The sequence below is a fragment of the Symphalangus syndactylus genome, chromosome 2, assembly GCF_028878055.3.
Source record: "Symphalangus syndactylus isolate Jambi chromosome 2, NHGRI_mSymSyn1-v2.1_pri, whole genome shotgun sequence".
Taxonomy (NCBI): Eukaryota; Metazoa; Chordata; class Mammalia; order Primates; family Hylobatidae; genus Symphalangus; species Symphalangus syndactylus.
In genome coordinates, this window is record NC_072424.2 from 54,991,166 (window position 1) to 55,014,610 (window position 23,445).

Here is a 23,445-nt window from a genome sequence, read left to right on the forward strand (position 1 = left end):
GTGAGTTTCTTTTTTTCTTTTCTTTCTTTCCTTTTTTTTTGTTTTCGTTTTTGTTTTTGTTTTTGTTTTTTGAGACGGAGTTTCACTCTTGTTGCCCAGGCTGGAGTGCAATGACATGATCTCGGCTCATCACAACATCTGCCTCCTGGGTTAAAGTGATTCTTCTGACTCAGCCTCCCAAGTAGCTAGGATTACAGGCATGCGCCATCATGCCTAGCTAATTTTGTAGTTTTAGTAGAGATGGGGCTTCTCCATGTTGGTGAGGCTGGTCTTGAACTCCCGACTTCGGGCGATCCACCAGCCTAGGCCTCCTAAAGTGCTGAGATTACAGGCATGAGCCACTGCGTAAAGCCTGAGTGAGTTTCTTAATCCCGGGTTCTAATTTGATTGCTCTGTGGTCTGAGAGATGGTTTTTTATGATTTCTGTTATTTTGCATTTGCTGAGGAGTGTTTTACTTCCAATTATGTGGTCAGTTTTAGAATAAGTGCAATGTGGTGCTGAGAAGAATCTATATTCCGCTGATCTGCAGTGGAGAGTTCTGTAAATGTCTATTAGGTCCCCTTGGTCCAGAGCTGAATTCAAGTCCTGAACAACCTTGTTAATTTTCTGTCTCATTGACCTGTCTAACATTGACAGCAGGGTGTTAAAGTCTCCCACTATTATGGTGTGGGAGTCTAAGTCTCTTTTCAGGTCTCTAAGAACTTGCTTTATGAATTTGGGTGCTGCTCTATTGGGTGCATATATATTTAGAATAGTTAGCTCTTCTTGTTGCATTGATCTCTTCATCATTATGTAATGCCCTTCTTTGTCTCTTTTGATCTTTGTTGGTTTAAAATCTGTTTTATCAGAGACTGGGATTGCAACCCCTGCTCTTTTTTTTGCTTTCCATTTGCTTGGTAAATATTCCTTCATACCTTTATTTTGAGCTTATGTGTGTCTTTGCATGTGTGTCTTTGCATGGGTCTCCTGAATACAGCACACAGATGGGTGGGTCTTGACTCTATCCAATTTGGCAGTCTGTGTCTTTTAATTAGGCCATTTAGCTAATTTACATTTAAGGTTACTATTGTGTGTGAATTTGATCCTGTCATTATGATGCTATGCTGGTTATTTTGCCTGTTAGTTGATGCAGTTTCTTCATAGTTTCAATAGTCTTTACAATTTGGTTTGTTTTTGCAGTTACTGGTACCAGTTGTTCCTTTCCATATTCACTGCTTCCTTCAGGAGCTCTTGTAAGGCAAGCCTGGTGATGACAAAATCTCTCAGCATTTGCTTGTCTGTAAAGGATTTTATTTCTCCTTTTCTTATGAAGTTTAAAATTTAGGCAGAAATAAATAAGTTATTTGAAACCAATGACAACAAAGACACAACGTACCAGAATTTCTGAGACACAGTTAAGCAGTGTTTAGAGGGACATTTCTAGCACTAAATCCCCACAGGAGAAAGCAGGAAAGATCAAAAATAGACATCATAACATCACAATTAAAATAACTAGAGAAACAAGAGCAAACAAATTAAAAAGCTAGCAGAAGACAAGCAATAACTAAGATCAGAGCAGAACTGAAGGAACTAGAGATACAAAAACCCTTCAAAAAATCAGTGAATCCAGGAGCTGGATTTTGAAAAGATTAACAAAATAGATAGACTGCTAGGCAGACTAATACAGAAAAAAAAAAAAAGAATCAAATAGACATAATAAAAAATGATAAATGGGATATCACCACTGATCCCACAGAAATACAAACTACAATCAGAGAATACTATAAACACCTTGATGCAAATAAACTAGAAAATCTAGAAGAAATAGATAAATTACTCGATACTTACACCCTCCCAAGACTAACCAATAAAGAAGTTGAATCCCTGACTAGACCAATAACAAGTTCTGAAATTGAGGCTGTAATTAATAGCCCACCAACCAAAAAAAGCCCAGGACCAGATGGATTCATAGCTGAATTCTACCAGAGGTACAAAGAGGAGCTGATACCATTCCTTCTGAAACTATTCCAAACAATAGAAAAAAAGATACTCCTCCCTAATTCATTTTATGAGGCCGGGAACATCCTGATATGAAAACCTGGCAGAGACACAACAGTGAAAAAAATCGGGCTAGTATCCCTGATGAACATTGATGCAAAAATCCTCAATAAAATACTGGCAACCCAATCCAGCAGCACAACAAAAAGTTTATAAAGCATGATCAAGTTGGCTTCATCCCTGGAATGCAAGGCTGGTCCAACATACACAAATCAATAAACTTAATCCATCACATAAACAAAACCAATGACAAAAACCACATGATTATCTCAATAGATGCAGGAAAGGCCTTTGATAAAATTCAACACCTCTTCATGCTAAACACTCTCAATAAACTAGGTCTTGATAGAATGTAACTTGAAAATATCAGAGCTATTTATTAGAAACCCACAGCCAATATCATACAGAATGGGCAAAACCTGGAAGCATTCCCTTTGAAAAAAGGAACAAGACAAGGATGCCATCTCTGACCACTCCTATTCATCATAATATTAAAAGTTCTGGCCAGGGCAATCAGGCAAGAGAAATAAAGGATATTCAAAGAGGAATAGAGGAAGTCAAATTGCTTCTGTTTGCAGATGACATGTTTGTATATTTAGAAAGCCCTATTATCTCAGTCCAAAATCTCCTTAAGCTGATAAGCAACTTCAGCAAAGTCTCAGGATACTAAATCAATGGGCAAAAATCACAAGCATTCCTATACACAAATAAGAGACAAACAGAGAGCCAAATCATGAGTGAACTCGCATTCACAACTGCTGCAAAGACAATAAAATACCTAGGAATACAACTTACAAGGGATGGGAAGGACCTCTTCAAGGAGAACTACAAACCACTGCTCAACGAAATAAAAGAGGACACAAATAGAAAAACATTACATGCTCATGGATAGGAAGAATCAATATCATGGAAATGGCCATATTGCCCAAAATGTTATCCCCATCAAGCTACCATTGACTTTCTTCATAGAATTAGAAAAAACTACTTTAAGTTTCATATGGGACCAAAAAAGAGCCCATATACCCAAGACAATCCTAAGCAAAAAGAACAAAGCTGGAGGCATCATGCTACCTGACTTCAAACCATACTACAAGGCTACAGTAACAAAAACAGCATGGTACTGGTACCAAAGCAGATATATAGACCAAATGGAACAGAACAGAGGCCTTAGAAATAACACCACACATCTACAACCATCTGATCTTTGAAAAACCTGACAAAAACAAGCAATAGGGAAAGGATTCCCTATTTAATACATGGTGTTGGGAAAACTGGCTAGCCATGTTAAGAAAACGTAAACTGGACCACTTCTTTAAACTTTATACAAAAATTAACTCAAGATGGATTAAAGCATTAAAGGTAACACATAAAACCGTAAAAATCCTAGAAGAAAACCTAGGCAATATCATTCAGGACATAGGCATGGGCAAAGTGTTCATGACTAAAACACCAAAAGCAATGGCAACAAAAGCCAAAATTGGCACATGGGATCCAATTAAACTAAAGAGCTTCTGCACAGCAGAAGAAACTATCATCAGAGTTAACAGGCAACCCACAGAATGGGAGAAAATTTTTGCAATCTGTCCATCTGACAGAGGGCTAATATCCAGAATCTACAAGGAACTTAAACAAATTTACAGGAAAAAAACAAACAACCCCATCAAAAGTGGGCAAAGGATATGAACAGACACTTCTCAAAAGAAGACATTTATGTGGCCAACAAACATATGGAAAAAAGTTCATCACCACTGGTCATTAGAGAAATGCAAATCAAAACCACAATGAGATACAATCTCACGCCTGTTGGAATGGTGATCATTAGAAAGTCAGGAAACAACAGATGCTGGTGAGGATGTGGAGAAATTGGAATACTTTTACACTGTTGGTGAGAGTGTAAATTAGTTTAACCATTGTGGAAGACAGTGTGGTGATTCCTCAAGGATCTAGAACCAGAAATACCATTTGACCCTGCAATCCCATTACTGGGTATACAGCCAAAGAATTATAAATGATTCTACTATAAAGACACATGCACATATATGTTTATTGCAGCAGTGTTCACAATAGCAAAGACTTGGAATCAACCCAAATGCCCATCAATGATAGACTGGATAAAGAAAATGTGGCACATATACAACATGGAATACTATGTGGCCATAAAAAAGGATGAGTTCATGTCATTTTCAGGGATGTGGATGAAGGTGGAAACCATCACTCTCAGCAAACTAACACAGGAACAGAAAACCAAAAACCACATGTTCTCACTCATAAGTCAGAGTTGAACAATGAGAACACATATACAGGGCACACCCTGGGCCCTTTTGGGGGCTGGGGGGCTATGGGAGGGATAGCATTAGGAGAAATACCTAATGTAGATGATGGGTTGATGGGTGCAGCAAACCACCACTGCATGTGTATACCTATGTAACAAAGCTGCACATTCTGCACATGTATCCCAGAACTTAAAGTATAATAATAAAAAAAAAATGTACTCAACGAGTAAAGTTTTCCTCTATCCTTAGATAATATTAGGTGGATCTCAAGGATTCTCTACTCAACTTCTTACTCTTAATGAACTTCTAGGTTACAAAACCATTCTCAATTCAGATATTATAATGCCTAACCTGATGAAATAATCACAACTCTGAACCCAAATTGTTATCATTTCACCTCACCAGTTACACGTGGTGAGACAATAAAATGAATACTTATAGAAAAAGTAAAAACAAAAACAAAATGTCTGGGCTTGCATGGTATAACTATGAGGAGGGGGAAGGCAGAGAGAATTGGAATTTGGGCTCAGAGTGGTGGCTCACGGCTGTAATCTCAACATCTTGGGAGGCCAAGGCAGGAGGATTGCTTAAGCCCAGGAGTTCAAGACCAGCCTGGGTAATATAGGAAGACTGTCATCTCTACAAAAAAATTCAAAATATTAGCTGCATATGGTGGTGTATGACTGTAGTCCTTGCTTCTCAGGTACTTAGGAGGCTGATATGGGAGGAGGGTTGCTTTATCCTGGGAGGTGGAGGCTGCAATGAGCTGTGATCATGCCACTACTGTCTAGCTTATGTAAGAGAGGGAGACTCTGTCTCAATAAAAAGAGAAAAAAAAAAGAAATAGACTCTTATAGTTGTGGTAAAGAAGGAATAATAAGTTAATTTATTCTGATATTGGGTTGCAATGGTTGCTAAGAGAGAAAGAGAGAAGTCTCAGCTTCACGGGGATAGCGAATATTACTCAAAAAAGGAGAGACATGATTTTGAGGAGTGTCACTTCTCTGAGGATGTATTGGGAACCTGAGAGCAGAAGCTTAGAAACATCAACAAGACCACCAACTACTTTCAAATATTTAAGGCAGATCAGAAGGCTTAGCAGACTGTGGAAACAAAGACAAGCCTTCATGGAGGTAGGATTTAAAAGGGCTAAGGAATGCCAGATCCTGGAAAATAAATTTCAGCAGAGAGCAAAGGAAGACACTTTTAGGACACTGCTGGAGAGAAATGCTGAAAAAGATACCAGATAATTGAGACATCGAGACATGAAGTTTGCATGAAGAGTTAACTGTTACAAATGTGAGCAACCTTTAAAAGTGGAGAGTATCTGAGGGGAAGCTCAGGTTCAGTTTAACTAACTCTGGGGTTGCAAACACAGAGGCTAGGGAGGAGAATTAAAAAAGAAAATTACACACACACACACACACACACACACACACACGGCTGGGCATGGTGGCTCACGCTTACAATCCCAGCACTTTGGGATGTTGAGGCGGTGGGTCACCTGAGGTCAGAAGTTTGAGACCAGCCTGGCCAACATGGCAAAATCCCATCTCTACTAAACATATATATACACATATATAGACATATATCCTACATACACATATCTTAAAATTCCTACTATATGTGTGTGTTTATGTATATGTATATGCATATCACATCTGTGTGTGTGGAAGCTAGGGAAGAGGAAAATGATGAGATTAGACCTAGCAAAATTCTGCAACTGTGTTTCAAATTGCAACCTCAAAGGAGGGAGGTAATCTGAATAGGTGGTGGATTTATTTATTCTTGTATTTTGAGAGCTTATTAACACTTTAAGAGAAGTTAACTGAATTCAAGTATTATACACTATGGACATCACTGGCTGGCAAGTCTTAAACATTCAGTCTTTCTTTTTCTTTTATTATCTGTATTATAGTTCAAAAATTATACTAGTTTATGTTCTAGTTACCAGGGAAATTCTCTCAGGGAAAAATATGGTGGTGACAGTCTAATCTTTGTAAATGTGGTAACTGGACCCTTGGATAAATTAACTAATAGTATTTGTGAGGGCAGTTTTTACTTACAGAGTGCTTTTAGTAGCTTATTTCTAGGTGAAGATTGCACATAGTAAACACACTTTATATATATAAATATATATATATATTTATGAAGCATTGTTCTTTGGAGAATGTGGTACAACTTATATACTCTTGTAGTATAAAATGGCACTATTTCATAAATAAAATACTCCCTGCTGTAATAGATGACTAATCAAACCCATTTGAGTTCTCATCTATGACTCTGGGCCAAAAGCACAAGTCCATTGTGGAAAGAAAGACATGGGATGCAACATGGAATGCCCCAGGCTTCTGCCTTCTTTGTCTCTTCCTCTTAAATAGAGTTCGATACTGGGTAAGATCTATGATGTGTGGTCATCTGATTGGACAATCCGATCTGATATATTGGTGTCCACTCAGATCACTCAGATTTGTGCTATGAAAATTAATGTCCTTCAGTTCAATGAATCAAAATTTTGGTAAGAAAATTGAATGGATTGAAAATATGGTGAAAATAAAATAGTGGATGATTGCTACTCACCTTAGTATAAATAGATAAAAGATTTGACACAAATTACTGTATATGAGTCTTACCAATGGGATTCGGATGACATAGGCATCAACTAGGATAAATTAAGGAAGTCAGTTGATAACAAATACAAGGCTAAGAAAAATGTGGCAAAAATTATATTTATTTGCTGTTGTAACAGTTCTAGTAAAATCTATGTCAGCACACTGTCCAATAGAAATATAATGTGAGCCACAAATGCAAGCTGTATTTATAATTTAAAATTTTCCAGTAGCTCCAGTCAGTAGAGTAAAAAAAGGTGAAATTAATTTTGAATTTATTCAAAATATTATTTTACCATGTAATCAAAATAAAATTTATTAATAAGCTATTCTATATTAATATCTTATACTAAAACTTTGCACATCAAAGTGTATTTTAACACTTAGAAGGTGCCTCTGTTTGGACTAGACATATTTCTAGTGCTCAATGTATGCTCAACATATAGCTAGTGGTGAGTGTACTGGATTAGCAGGCCTAAGCCTAGATAAAAACAAAAAGAGGAGAGAAAGATGAGAGCATGAGAGTAAAAGATAATTCTGCAAGACTAGTTTTTTCTATCTCTGGATAATGTTCTTATAATTTTTTTTGCTAGCTGCAGAGATTTATATTAACCTGCAAATTGAAGCAAATAAGGTCATTGATTAACCAAAAGACTGTATAGGTAGCCAGAGACTAAATTCAGATGACTATATAATGTGAACGCATTCTAATAAACAACTGATATATTTTTAGAAGTAAATTACAACAGACAACTGTTGAATCATTATTGGCATAGATTGTTAGGTTTAATGATCAGGAGGGAACTTTGCTAATTTTTGATACTATTGAATTAAAGAGATTACTTCGTTGAACACAGATGCCAAGGTGGCTAAAAGTTTTGTGAGCAGATGCATCTACATGGTATGGCAGCTGATCTACTGCCGTGATTTAGGTGCTGGTCGAACAGACCTAACTTGGGAGGGTAGCAAGCAATCTTACCTTCTGCCCTCTGCCTCAAATTTTAATACATTGTTTTAAGGGTCTGGAATACTATTTGCATAGGTAACCTGAGACTATACTTTTTTGATGACTAGAGAGACACAACTAATTTAACACTGCTGTTAGTTTAACTCATATAGATACAACTACACTGCATGAGGCTGGGTCTCCGTAGTGTTGTGCACTGTATATAACATTATGCCTGAATATCCAGTTTCTATAAAAACTTGTGCTATAATATGTGGTATATGATCATGCCCACAAACCAGTTGAAATCCAAAATTTACTGAAGAGTGGTCTCCATTCACAACCCTAGTCACTGGAAACGTAAGTGGGAAAATTTCATTACTATTGGGCAGAGATAACAGCCATTTTAGCTGAAATGTGATACCTCAACCATTAATTTAATCTTTCTATCTCAATTACATGATGTATCAAAGTGTTTATAACTTTACTGACAAAATTAAATAAAAATGTGAGGCTGGGCATGGTAGCTCACACCTATAATCCCAACACTTATGGAGGACGAGGCAGGCAAATCACCTGAAGCCAGGAGTTCTAGCACAGCCTGGCCAACATGGTAAAACCCCATCTCTATTAAAAATACAAAAATCGGCTGGACCTGGGGGTGCATGCCTGTAGTCTCAGCCACTCAGGAAGTTAAGGCAGGAGAATCTCTTGAACCTGGGAGGCAGAGGTTGCAGTGAGCCAAGATCCTGCCACTGCTCTACAACCTGGGGAACAGAGCCAGACTTCATCTCCAAAATAACTTAATAAATAAAAGGGATATATGTCAATGATAATTCATAGGATAAGTAAAAATTTTTTATATACTTTAAATTCTGAGATACATGTACAGAACATGCAGATTTGTTACATACGTATACACGTGCCATGGTGGCTTCCTACACCCAACGACCCGTCACCTATATTAGGTATTTCTCCTAATGCTATACCTCCCCTAGCCCACCACCCCACAAGAGGGCCCAGCGTGTGATGTTCCCTGCCCTGTGTGTGTGTTCTCATTGTTCAACTCCGACTTATGAGTGAGAATATGTGGTGTTTTGTTTTCTGTTCCTGTGTTAGTTTGCTGAGAATGATGGTTTCCAGCTTCATCCATGTCCCTGCAAATGACATGAACTCATCCTTTTTTATGGAATAGTATTCCATGTTGTATATGTGCCACACTTTCTTTATCCATTCTATCATTGATGGACATTTGGGTTGGTTCCAAGTCTTTGCTACTGTGAATAGTGCAGCAATAAACATATATGTGCATGTATCTTTATAGTACAATGATTTATAATCCTTTGGGTATATACTCAGTAATGGGATTGCTGGGTTAAGTGGTATTTCTGGTTCTAGATACTTGAAGAATCACCACACTGTTTTCCACACTGTTGAACTAATTTATATTCGCACCAACAGTGTAAAAGTGTTCCTATTTCTTCACAAACTCTCCAGCATCTGTTGTTTCCTGGCTTTTTAATGATTGTCATTCTAACTGGGGTGAGATGATATCTCATTGTGGTTTTGATTGCATTTCTCTAGTGACCAGTGATGATGAGAATTTTTCATATATTTGTCGGCTGCATAAATGTCTTCTTTTGAGACATGTCTGTTCATATCCTTCACCCACTTTTTGTTTTTTTTGTTGTAAATTTAAGTTCTTTGTAGATTCTGCATATTAGCCCTTTGTCAGATGGATAGATTGAAAAAATTTTCTCCCATTCTGTAGGTTGCCTGTTCACTCTGATGATAGTTTGTTTTGCCATGCAGAAGCTCTTTAGTTTAATTAGCTCCCATGTGTCAATTTTGGTTTTTGTTGCCATTGCTTTTGGTGTTTTTTAGTCATGAACACTTTGCCCATGCCTGTGTCCTGAATAGTATTGCCTACATTTTCTTCTAGAGTTTTTATGGTTTTAGATCTTATGTTTAAGTCTTTAATCCATCTTGAGTTAATTTTTGTATAAGGTGTAAGGAAGGGGTCCAGTTTCACTTTTCTGCATATGGCTAGCCAGTTTTCCCAACACCATTTATTAAATAGGGAATCCTTTCCCCATTGCTAGTTTTTGTCAAGTTTTTTAAAGATCAGATGGTTGTAGATGTGTGGTGTTATTTCTGAGGCCTCTGTTCTGTTCCTTTTGTCTATTTATCTGTTTTGGTACCAGTACCATGATGTTTTTGTTACTGTAGCCTTGTAATATAGTTTGAAGTCAGGTAACGTGATGCTTCCAGGTGTTCTTTTTTACTTAGAATTGTCTTGGGTATATGGGCTTTTTTTTGATTCCATATGAAATTTAAAGTAGTTTTTCTAATTCTGTGAAAAAAGTCAATGGTAGCTTGATGGGGATAGCATTGAATCTATAAATTACTTTGGGCAGTATGGCCATTTTCATTGATATTGATTCTTTCTATCAATGAGCATGGAATGTTTTTCCATTTGTGTCCTATTTCCTTGAGCAGTGTTCTGTAGTTCTCCTTGAAAAGGTCCTTCACATCCATTGTAAGTTTTATTTCTAGGTATTTTATTATCTTTGTAGTGATTGTGAATGGGAGTTCACTCATGATTTGGCTATCTATTATTGGTGTACAGTAATGCTTGTGATTTTTGCACATTGATTTCACATCCTAAGGCTTGGTGAAGTGGCTTATCAGCTTAAGGAGATTTGGGGCTGACATGATGGGGTTTTCTCAGCATACAAACATGCCATCTGCAAACAGAGATAATTTGACTTTCTCTCTTTCTATTTGAATAACTTTTATTTCTTTTTCTTGTCTTATTGCCCTGGCCGGAACTTCCGATACCATGTTGAATAGGAATGGTGAGAGAGGGCATCTTTGTCTTCTGCTGGTTTTCAAAGGGAATGCTTCCAGCTCTTGCCCCTTTAATATGATATTGGCTATGGGTTTGTCTAGGTATTGATGGAACTTATTTTTTTTTTTTGAGACAGAGTTTCTCTCTTATTGCCCATGTTATAGTGCAGTGGCCTGATCTCAGCTCACTGCAACCTCTGCCTCCCGGGTTCAAGTGATTCTCCTTTCCCTGCCTCCTGAGCAGCTGGGATTACAGGCTCCTGCTACCACGTCCAGATAACTTTATGTATTTTTAGTAGAGACAGGGTTTCATCATGTTGACCAGACTGATCTCAATTTCCTGACCTTAGGTGATCCACCCACCTCAGCTTCCCAAAGTGCTAGGATTACAGACATGAGCCACCACTCCCAGACAAATAAGTAAATATTTTTGGAAATTTAGTGGTAGTTTATTTGAAGCTCCCAACTGATGAAATGCCTATGGAGACAGATTAACTGGGAAACATAAATTTGGCTATGAAAATTATCCATGAAAATAAATGTCTCTATCAACATGGATGCATTGATTCAAATAATTATGAATGGTAGAGGAAAAAGAGTAAATAATCTGGATGAAGATTATCATAAATATGGTCATAAATGAACAAATATCAAAGTATATGGTCACAAGTAACATGCTTAACAGAGAGAATTTATATCCCTATTCACGGTTCAAATCCTATTGTTCATCTAGTATTTAATTGGCATATTATTTTATATGCTTTTGCAGAAAATTGTGGAATATCTATAAAATGTAATGAGGAGATAATATCCAAGGTCAGATGTGTAGCAGGCAAGAAAAAGTTAAAGCTGCTGAACTGTGATCAATTTCTTTCATGATTGGTAGGTAGGAGAACACTTTGGGAAAAATAAAAAAGGCTAGTAACCTTGTGTAATCAATCTCCTTGTAAATATGATTTTTGAACTTCTTGGTAAATAGACTAATGATACTAGTCATTGCCTATGTAATGACCTTAGTAAGATGTCTCTGGATTCAAATTTCTTAAGTAAACAATTTATGGAGAATGTTACAAAAACAACTCTCTGGGTTATAAGACACAGATGTTTCATAACTAAAATCCTCCTTGCTATATGTGGCACCTAAAGCTAGAATAGCAACCTCTTCTGTTTTACTGGGGTGGAAAGCCCTTGTCTTATGGGGCAATCAAGGGCCTAGAGAGCCACATGGGATGATCCAAGTCTCTCTCTCTATTTTGTCTGGATTCCTGACTGCTTGATTCTAACGTATTAGTATAGTTCCATACTGTGTAAATTATCTTGGGTGATTCTAGATTGGATTTTTTGGGGTTCTGAAAACATTGGCTGAAAAAATCTGTTCAAGATAAAATTGGTGTTTGGATTATAAGCAGCTGTTATTGTACATGAAGTTGGAAATTTTATTTCATTTTTCTATTTTTTTCATGGATATCTAGTGCTGTTATATTCTTATGTCCTGCCTTGCCTCTAAGAAGATAACATCAGCAAATTGGAGTTGGGGTAACCCAATGGTGGAGGTGTAAAAGGGGAGATGCTCTGGAGAAGATGGTAGAATCCACTGATTGAGAGAAGCAGACTCCAAACAGGCACCTGAGTGAAAAATTTTTGGCTTGCCTGGAACAGGATAAGAAAATTGAGTGGGGGAAATGCTTTTATATATGTATTGTAGAACATTAATTTCACTGTGGAATCAATAGTTTCACTTGAAAATGTGAAAGGTTCTCACTGTTAAAGTTAATGGGGTAGAAATAAATTTGAAGTACTTCATATTGCTAGCATTACGGTGTTATATGGCATACATCACATGACCTTTACACAGTGAGCTTGGATAGACAAATGCCTTTGCATTAATCAAGATGGGAACTAGAAGATTAAAATTTTGTTCTAAAGCTTTGTGTTCTTGAAGAAAACTAATGATTGTCTTCTAATTTTCAAGTTTTTAGTCATCTGTGGTTAAAACATATATGCCATTGTTTGAAGTAAAAATGCATGTTAGATCAATGCGAAGAAGGAGGAAAAAAAAGAAAAACTCGAAGTTTAGGTAAGATACTTGACACTCTTAAGTTTCCTCCTTCATGGGCACAGCTATATTCTTGGTTTAAAACAGTCTGAATTTTAAGCCCAGTAGATAAAAATTAATAACAATGAATGTGGAAAATTTGGCTTCTAGGAAGAGTATAAAGTTCCTTCTTCTCCCTTCTGTTATTCATTTTTTCTCAAATACAGGTCAGATTCAGTGAATGATAAATATTGGGCACAATTTCTCTGAAAATCTATCATTCTTCGTCTCTCTTTGCAGTATCTCTGTACCATCCACTTGAGCAATAATATAAGAGGATATCACACTGCCCTTTACTGTTTGAGAAGAAACTTCATACTAAGGAAAGTTTGGGGAATAGATATGATTGATACTTCTTTGTATTTCACTGCATTTTTTCTCCTTGATGTCTTTTGCCTTGGGTTGCCTTCCTTTAGTATGTCAACCTAGAGAGTCTGCATTCAGGATCCAGAAACCACTCAACACCTTTCTGCCAACTGCACTCAGTGGCTGCTCAACGATTGTTGACTAAATCAAGGTACTATGCCTTACTCTAAAAATAGGGAGATTTTTGTTTTACATAACCTTTCTGAATGTCTCTTTTGCAAGTCTGTGGCAGAAGAATGCAAGTAGTCAGGGATTTTGGCTTTTGAGATTGTGGTTCCCAGCCAAGTATTATTTTTTCCCGACTAACACTCACATTGTGCTTTATCACCACCTATGACTTCATTTCAATGAGATTTAAATGAAATCATTTCATTTAAATTGAATTGACTGGGCATCGCAGGGTGAATAAATGAAATATTACTCCTATATTTTTGAAAACATTATATCATTTTATGAATATTTGGAAATGTCAGGGTGAGTGCCCCTTGTGTAATACTTTCTTTTCTTGGTAGCAAATAATAATAATAATAATAATCCATGCAGATATACCTGTTAGTTGGGAATTAAGCCAAATCATTAAGATTTCAGCATGAGCAGATGCTGCTAGAGGTCTCCTTTGCTTCAATTATTATGAAAATCATGTCTTTAAAAGAAGCATCATATCTCTTAAATCAACTTTAGTTGGTGTTGATAACACAGTCATAAAGTTTATCCTTTGAGTAAATAGAGGGTAAGAAATTGTGAATTCTGTCTTTTATAAGAACATGCCAGTTTGCTATAATAACTATTCAAATCCCTAGATTCATCAAATGTGTAGAGTTAGCATTTGAAACTTATAATGAACAGCCACACTTCAACTGCAGTGTAGCAAGCGGGAGAGAAAAAATAACGTCAATTATCTGCTTTATTTCAACAAGACTTTAAAGTATGTTGTATTTGCCGACTCTGTTTTTCTAGTAACCCTGGGTTATCAGAGATGAAAATAAGAAAAATTTACACCTGGGTAATTGTTTGGGTTACCAAAATGACTACTAATATTAGGTTGGTGCAAATGTAATTGTGGTTTTTGCCATTACTTTTGCACCAACCTAATGATAAAACCAGTGATTCAATTCCAAATAATACAGGTTTAATTTCTACTGATTAATACCAAAACATTATCTAGATTCTTTAAACCAAAATGTATTGGGACACATAATGTCTCTAGAACGTTTAGGGCTCTTCACAACATTTTTTTCTATTAATTTTTTATTTTAGAAATAAGTCAAGCTGGGTGCAATTGCTCATGCCTGTAATCTCAAAACTTTGGGATCCCAAGGCAGGTGGATCACCTGATGTTAGGAGCTCAAGACAAGCCTGACCAACATGGTGAAACCCTATCTCTACTAAAAACACAAAAATTAGCTGGGCATGGTGGCATGTACCTGTAGTCCCAGCTACTCAGGAGGCTGAGGCAAGAGAGTCACTTGAACCCGGAGGTGGAGGTTGCAGTGAGCCAAGATTGCACAACTGCACTCCAGCCTGGAGACGGAGAGAGACTCTGTCTCAGAAAATAATAATAATAAAATAAATAAAATATAAGTCAAGACATATCCCCCTCCTTTTATTCAGTTTCATCTTTCTCATTGGTTGAGGAAGATAGATTTCTACCAAAAGATAGATTTCTACTACCTCAGATTCAATAGTTTAAGTGCTAAATTTTCTTTATATCCATATATCTCATTCATGGAGAAGGTAAAAAACTGAGAAACACAAAACCAATTTCATTTAAATCTCATTGAACTGTGTATTTATTTGTTTAGGATGCCTTTAAATTATGACTTATGATGAGCTGATTGAAAACTATTTTATAAATATTTGATTTCTACTACCTTGTGGTCACATTTTAGGTACTGATGTGTATCACAGTAAACAAGAGAGCCATACATATTTGTTCTCATGGAACTTTTATTTATGACTTTGGTTGGAGGCAAAAAATCAAATAAATAAGATACATAATTGCAGGTAATAGGTGTTCAATACTATAGGAAAAAATAAAGGAGTATGGGGAAAAAGAAGTTCCACAAGAATGCCATTATAGATAGGATAGGAAAGTGAACTTTTTGACAAGAAATGTGAAGAAAGCTGCAATTATCTGAGAAAAATGAATGTCGGGTACTGATAACATCAACGCAAAAGGCAGAAGCACTCTATGTAGCTGAAGTGCAATGAACTTGAAGAAAATCAGGAGGTTAAGAAAGAGAAGAGGCCAGGAGCTTAATCACACAGTTCATGGTAAACCATGGGGGAGACTATGAATTTTACCCTGATGTGATGAGAAAATAGTACAAATTTTGAGTAGGGAAGCAACATAATTTGATGTATTTTTGGCATTTCCCTTTTATGATAATAGCCATAAATGTTATTACATGCACATAAAAAGTAGAATAATGGATGAAGTTGGTTGAGCAAATAATATTTAGAATTTTTTCTAAAAAAAAAATTTCAAAACAATTTAGAGTTTTTTTTTTTTTTGAGTAGTTTATCACTCTCTCACTCAGACTAGAGTACAATGGTGCAATGGCTCACTGCAGCATTGAACTCCCGGGCTCCTGGGCTCAAGCGATCCTTCCCCTCAGCTTCCTGATTAGTTGTTACTACCAGTGAGTGCCACCATGCCTGGCTATTATGACTGTTTTTGTAAAGATAGATTCTCACTATGTTGTCCTTCCTGGCTTGTATCAAACTACTGGCCTCAAACAATCCTTGCACCTCAGCCTCCCACGGTGCTGGGATTATAGGCCTGTCTGAGCAATGAGCCTGGCCAGTGAGAGAGATTTCATATGTAGTTCCTTAAAATTGTATGCCATAAAATTATCTCACAGACTAATTTGTGATTTTGAGGATGCAAAATCAACTACATTTACTATGTCTCCTCTTAAAAGCATTGATTAAAATACATATATATAAACACACATAGGTATTGTTATATGTTAAATATAAAATGTTTTCTATATATAAATATATTAAACTTCTTTGGAATATGTATAGGAAATAAATACTATCCAAAACCACAAAACATTTTAATAGCAATTACATTTTACATAGATCTCATAAAATATATTTTGAAAGATAAAAATCTAAAAAACTTAATAAAATTATATTTTAGATAATTTTTTTAATTAAAAAGTTTTACATTTAACGTCTTACCTTAAGTTTATATGTCATTGAGATGCCAATGTTTTAATGAAAAAGTAGAAAATAGAGTATAAAATTCAATATCACCTATTTGTCTCAAATAAATTACACTGAATATTAAATAAGAATGACAATATAGTAACAGTAACAGAACTTGTAGGTTTTCCCAAACTGAGTTAACTCTATCTGAGTTCAAGGAGTACGGAAAATTGAATGTTTGATCGCTCAGCAATTATTACATTATCAGTTTAACACTATTCAAACACTGCAGAAGGAATTTATTCACATTGACTTCTTAACTAAGTGTGCATATGCTGAGCTATAAATAGTTTTTTTTCCATGTTTAGTCTCTAAGCACTAAATACGTAGACTTCAGATCAGTCTATGCAACCCAGTGGCCCTCTCTCCAGAGGCATCAGTAATGCCTTTGGTAAATGCCTTGAACCATGAATTGTAAATTAACATGGTTATAATCTTGATAATATGAAAAAAGTTCCAAATACTTATTTTTTAAATGATAACATTAGAAAAAAGAAACAAACAAACTACAATTATCATCATTTCTATTTCCTGAAAATTCATTTGAGGCAACCTCTGCAAGTCACAGCTCCACATTTACATACAGTTCTGACCCTCTTTTTGGCTGAGCTGTGGTTAATACACTCTGAAGATATATCTCCAGAACCTTTCGTTTGATTGTCAAAAATCAACTCTTCTCCAGCATTTATAGTTCTCATGGAACACAGAGCTATTTAGGGAAGGCCAGTGTCAAGTTATCAATGAAAACATTGAACATCTGAAGTTTTGGGTCACTACCATGATTCACAAAATGAGATACAGTTCCATATTGATCCGCATCCTCTGTGAATTCATCAGATTCATAGTCCAGATCCTTTGTTGTCATATAACTGCCCTCATCTTTCAGCTTCATCACTTGTGATTACCTTTCCAACTTATTCCATGACAAAACTCATTCTTTTAATCTTCACATGGGTTTTTATACCCAAGCCATGGTCATTGATACTGTGAAAAGATGCAAAGTGAATTACTGTGTGCCTTTTTGTACAATCCTATTGGTACAGTGAGGTCCACATTGACAGCTTGAGATGCATTTATAGATGGGAGTAACAGGTGGTATTTTAATTTGCTGCTTTTTACTATAAGCCAAAAGAACTCCAGCTTCAGCAGGAGAACATTTTTCAAAGAAGCAATCTGTGCATGAACAATCAAAGATAGCTTCATTTACTAAGCTGATTCCAGGAGCTGGTTTGTATTCATCAATATAGCAGAAGTCTGAAGGTGGGCCTTCTAAGTGAACCCTATTTTCAACAAATATCACTCCTTTATTATTCTGCCTTCTGCTGAGTTAATCTTGCCATCTCTGCAGAACTATCCTTTGTTTGGCCTTCTTTACAATGTACTCGGCAATAGCAGGTTTCGAAGTTTTATTATTGTCTTTTGGAGTTATTGCTTTGCCTTCATTTACCTGAGATAAATAATTATGCTTACTATTAAAGAACTGCTGAAACAGTCATGGGCCCTTGAGATTTTGTAAAGTTTCCTAAGTATTTGTAGAATCTAGCCATCATTTTCATTTTACAAGATAAAATTCCATATTCTTCACTGCCTTGTAGTCACACAAGTAGTCCACCAACAGATTGGTGATTCCAATCTATTTACATGTGTGCTTTTCTTGTCTGCATATTTCCTGAAGGATATCAAGTGTAACTAGCCAAGGCACCATACCAAGCTCCTTTGTGCCTTACCCCCAGCTGCTGCCATCTTGCAGATATTTCATTCAAGGTGTAACAGGATAGCTCAGGTGACCTAATGCCCACCCTTGCTCAGCCCTGTGAGACTTGGGGCCAATGCTGGGAGTCTGGTACCTGAGCATCTTGACATCACTGGAGGCCCACCTGGGCCATGGTGTCCCAATACTGTGTTGTTTTAATAACGACTTTTACTAGGCACTTACTATATGTCATCATCTCTCAGTATGGTACATATATTATTTAATATCTAACACTCTTTCTGTAGGCATTGTTATCTCAACTTTTCAGACAAGGAACTTGAGACTCAGATACAGTAAAATAATTAGCCACAACTTGCTCAGATAATTAACATCATGGCTAAGTAGAAAATCAAGTTGTGGGTGATTGAAACACAAAATCTTAAGCACTACACTGTAATGCCTGGCATAGGAATAAATACTATGTATCATAAGCAACATCCTAAGATCATGATATTATATAGACAAATTTGACAATCTTACTCTTTAGTGTTGGTATTTTTGTATGACAAAGACATCTACTCCGCATAGAACAAATTATATCATTGGGTGATTTTCTTGAAAAGTTAACCTAATCTATGTAACTGAGGGCCATATGTATGTAACTAAAGTCCACTGGATTAACTCTGCACATTTTGAATTTATTTGAAAATATTTAGATTTCAATGGTTATTTGTTTCACCTAAGGAGAATATCTCTCTGCCCAATGCCTTACATGATATGAATTACATTATGTGCCACCAAGGACTTTTATTCACTCCCAAACATCGATACACCATTAATTAAAAATTAGAAAAATCAAAAATGTTAATTAAAAAATTAATTTTTGGCAAAGTGCACTATTTAGGGAAACTCTTTGTACTTGTTCTTTCTTCCAACAATACATAGTATTTGATTGCAAAGATGATGGAAGAATGACCTTAGAACAGCAAAGATTTGGCTGTATCATCTGATAAGAAATATAAAACATTGTATTAAATAATAATAGAATATTGCAATACATCTCCCATGCTGTATCTTTATGAATCTTTGCCCCTCCTTTATATGTTTAAGCACCCAGTAATTTTATTCTTCTATAATCAAAGATGTCTTAATATAACTACTTTATTTAATTTAATACCTTAAGTTAAATCCCTTATATTTAATGGATATGCATACACGTATTTCTATTAATTGTTCCATTTTGTAGTTGTTACCACCTTATAAATGAGCAAAGAATTTTACTTTTTTTTCATTTTTAGGTGAAAACAAGAATAATTAAAAATAAAATGACACGTTTTTTAAGCTCCAATGAAATGACATTTATTTTGATGAAATATAAAATTATTTATCATGTTGTCCCAGCTTTCTTTTCCTGGCTTTCTTGCCACTATCTTTTGCCAAGCATTATAGGGTCTTATAAGACGTCTTTGTTCTTTCCCAAATGCTCAACACAAGCTCATGCCTCAGGCCTTCATGAGTTTGTTTCTCTTCATGTTGTTCCTTCTCTTGGAATGCCTTCTTTACCTGTTAAAATTTTATTCATGTTTAAGCTGATTTATCCTCAGTCTTTCTTCAAGGAGAACTTATCACTCATTAATTCATTCTGATGAAACTTGAAAAACAGATTTATTTTCTGATTCATTTATCCAAAATTACTTATCAAATTCTTTGTAAGTGGGAAATCAAATGGTTAATAAAATATTCATAAATGCTGCCTTTACACAAGCTTTGTAATACATTTATATTACACGTGTTTTGTTATGATGTCGTATTTATCTATCCCTCTCCCAAGAGGTGATGAAAGGATAGAGAGGCTATGGAGTAGAGTTTTTTGCTTATCTTTGTATCTTCAGCACTGAGCATTGCTACCTAATACATTCTTTACATTTTTAAAGATGAATACATAGTAGCTTTTAAGTTGCATATATCTGAAAAATAAGGAAGTGAGAAGCAAAACTTAGACTTTCTAAATCCTATACTGTCCACTGTATTGTAATGGCTCCAATAAGAATTCACTAGGAGTAATAATCATTCTACTAATCTCTGTGTGATTCAACCATTTTTTGTTTTTAATGGATGAAATTCGCTGATTGCTTTCAAGCATCAAATTAGTGTCAAGTGTAAACTAGGCATATAAGTGAGGTGTTGCTAGTTCCTTTATTTGTTTTGAATACATTGCTAAAGAGTCCACAAATTGGGGACAATAATTATGGACGGTCAATTGGTTTAATATGTGGTTTAATAGTCTAGAGAGACGTTAGAAATTCTTTTAACCAAAGACAAAACTAGATCTACAGCATGGGTCAATAAACAGAGAACACTGATATGGTTTTGCTGTGTCCCCACCCAAATCTCAGCTTGAATTGTATCTTCCAAAATGCTCACGTATTGAGTGAGGGACCCAGGGGGAGGTAATTGAAACATGGGGGCCTGTCTTTCCAGTGCTATTCTTGTGATAGTGAGTAAGTCTCACGAGATCTCATGGGTTTATGAGGTGCTTCCGGTTTTGCTTCCTCCTCATTTTATTTTTCTGCTGCTACGTAAAATGTGCCTTTCACCTCCTGCCATGATTCTGACACCTCCCCAGCCATGTGAAACTGTAAGTCCAATTAAACTTTTTTTCTTTCCAGTCTTGGGTACGTCTTTGTCAGCACCGTCAAAACAGACTAATATAAACATTAATTATAACTAAAAGAAAATGCCCTCCCCATAAAAAATCCTCTGCAATACCAAAAGAAGTAAATATGTGTGTCTTCACATTTGAATACAGCACATGATTACAAAGATCATAAAGACAGTTTTTAAGCTTTTTGTATGAATTAGGAAGCTGTATCTTTCAGTTACAAGCAAAGGATGACTGAACACTAAAGAGTCTCAATACTATATGTAAGCTATAATTACATGCCTGTGATATTGGCTTGTGCTAATTTTTGTTGTATTAGGTAAAAAAACTTGAAACATGTCTCCAAAATGATGGCAATAATCTTTCCAGTCATCAGATTAAGATTAAAGTCTGTAAGAAAAATATGTCTACTGATCTAATATATAGATAAAATTTGAGAGAGACTAAAGATAGTAAATGGGAAAAACAAAAGTGTTTCAGTACCAGAATGGCTTGAGAACTGGCCAACATTAAAGACAAGGAAAGGTAATTTCTTTTGAAAAAATTGTAAGCTCTTCTACTGTAATTTTTTAAAGCTTTTTTTAAAATTATAATTACACTTTAAGTTCTGGGATACATGTGCTGAACGTGCAACTTTGTTACAAAGGTATACACATGCCATGGTGGTTTGCTGCACCCATCAACCTGCCATCTACATTAGGTATTTCTCCTAATGCTATCCGTCCCTTTGCCCCCCAACCCCTGACAGGCCCCAGTATGTGTGACATTCCCCTTCCTGTGTCTATGTGTTCTCATTGTTCAACTCTGACTTATGAGTGAGAACATGTGGTGTTTGGTTCTCTGTTCCTGTGTTAGTTTGCTGAGAATGATGGTTTCCAGCTTCATTCATGTCCCTGCAAACGACATGAGTTTTTTATGGATGCATAGTATTCCATCTTATATATATGCCACGTTTTCTTTATCCAGTCTATCATCGATGGGTTGGTTCCAAGTCTTTGCTATTGTGAACACTGTTGCAATAAACATACATGTGCATGTGTCTTTATAGCAGCATGATTTATAATCCTTTGGGTATATACCCAATAATGGGATTGCTGGGTCAAATGGTATTTCTAGGTCTAGATCCTTGAGGAATCGCCACGCTGTCTTCCACAATGGGCGAACTAATTTATACTCCCACCAACAGTGTAATAGCATTCCTATTTCTCCACATCCTCTCTAGTATCTGCTGTTTCCTGACTTTTTAATGATCACCTTAATGACTACTGGGTAAATAATGAAATTAATGCAGGAATAAATAAGTTCTTTGAAACCAATGAGAACAAAGACACAACGTACCAGAATCTCTGGGACACAGCTAAAGCAGTGTTAAGAGGGAAATTTGTAGCACTAAATGCCTATAGGAGAAAGCAGGAAAGATCTAAAATCGACACCTGAACATCACAGTTAAAAGAAGTAGAGAAGCAAGAGAAAACAAATGCAAAAGCTAGCAGAAGACAAGAAATAACTAAGAACAGAGCAGAACTGAAGGAGAGAGAGACACAAAAAACCCTTCAAAAAATCAATGAATCCAGTAGCTGTTTTTTTGAAAAGACTAACAAAATAGATAGACCGCTAGCTAGTCAAAGAAGAAAAGAGAGAAGATTAAAATTGACACAATAAAAAATGATAAAGGGGATATCACCACTAATCCTATAGAACTACTATAATTTATTGAAAATGTTTAGTTTACATAAATTTACAATTCATGGTTCATGAATAAATTATTTTTCAGGACAGTATCATTTTTGCAATAGCACTCACCTACTTCAGTTCAGGCACCAGGTGCTATGTAAAAGCGATACTATGGCAATATTCTCTTTTGCAAGTATAAATTCTCCAAACCTTTCATCTCACCTCTCCATTCCACTAAGCTCAAACCTCATTACTTATATTCTTACTCCATCTTGTATTTGATGCATAATGTTGGATCCTGATTAGGACAACTTCTTTCTATTATTAGAGCACTAATCTTTAGGTGGTGTCTTAGATAATGAGTAGCTCTTTGCCACACTTCCTTCCTAAATTCCTTTGCTTGAGAATGACATTCATAACAGTCTTCTTTAAGCCTCTCTAAGAGCACAGGTATTACTACCTACCTTTGATTTCAATATATGTTGACTTGATAAAATAAAATTTTCATTAATAGAAAAAAAGAAATGTAATCCTAAAATGTTCCCCAGTAATGTGTTGTGAGTAAATATAAAGGGGTATGGTAGAAAGAAAGAATGAGGTAGAGGAAATAGAGGTAAATCAGTACAGGTAAGAAGAGTAAGGGAAGACATGCATCAAACAATTCACTCATATTACACGCATGTATTCCTGCATAGACTTAGGTCTTTGAATGATATTAACTATTGTGGAATTTAATTTTTTGGAAGTCTGACATCCTAGTTTTTAAAGCTGTTTTGTATTTTGATTGATTTATTATTTTTATATTTTGTTCATTATCAAGTCTATATTTACATATCCAAATCTAGCAGCCAACATTTTTGGATTTCAGGTAAGTTATATAAGGTCTCAATAAAATGTGAATAATAATAAATTACCCAGCAGGGGATATATTATAAATAAATAAAATAACATCTATAAATTCCCAGTAAATATACTTGGAAACATTTAATACTTATGTATTATTATTTTAAAATTAGTATCATC

At 35.7% G+C, this 23,445-nt stretch overlaps 1 pseudogene; it reads right to left on the bottom strand.

Annotated features, from left to right (window-relative positions):
* Nucleotides 1-16,932: 16,932 nt before the first annotated feature.
* Nucleotides 16,933-18,136, bottom strand: LOC129462077 (histone-lysine N-methyltransferase SUV39H2-like; annotated as a pseudogene).
* Between the last annotated feature and the right edge of the window lie 5,309 nt (nt 18,137-23,445).